Below are 358 nucleotides of genomic sequence, written 5' to 3'. Positions count from 1 at the left end.
GCACTTTGAATATTCTCCTCTAACACCATAACTCTGTATAATACACCATAATTTAGTGAACTAAATTATGTCTTTTGTTAAACATTTTAAGTTATTTTCTGGCCTTTATGTAAAAAGTTCTATAATAAATAAATATCTTAAATTTACTTCTGAATTTACTTCCTATTTCCTTAAATTTACTTTTGAAGGTGAAATAACTGTTTAAGTAATGAAACTATTGTTAACTCTTTGGATATGTGGATAGAATATACTCTAGAAATGCTTTCAGATTGTGGCTCCCTCCAGCCAAATATGATGTCCTCCTTACGATAGCTAGTTGTCAGTGAAGGTTGCTTGTCTTCCTAATTTGTCAGTCATA

Source organism: Chrysochloris asiatica, unplaced genomic scaffold, assembly GCF_000296735.1.
Source record: "Chrysochloris asiatica unplaced genomic scaffold, ChrAsi1.0 scaffold00039, whole genome shotgun sequence".
Classification (NCBI taxonomy): Eukaryota; Metazoa; Chordata; class Mammalia; order Afrosoricida; family Chrysochloridae; genus Chrysochloris; species Chrysochloris asiatica.
Note: the sequence above shows the minus strand (reverse complement) of the source record.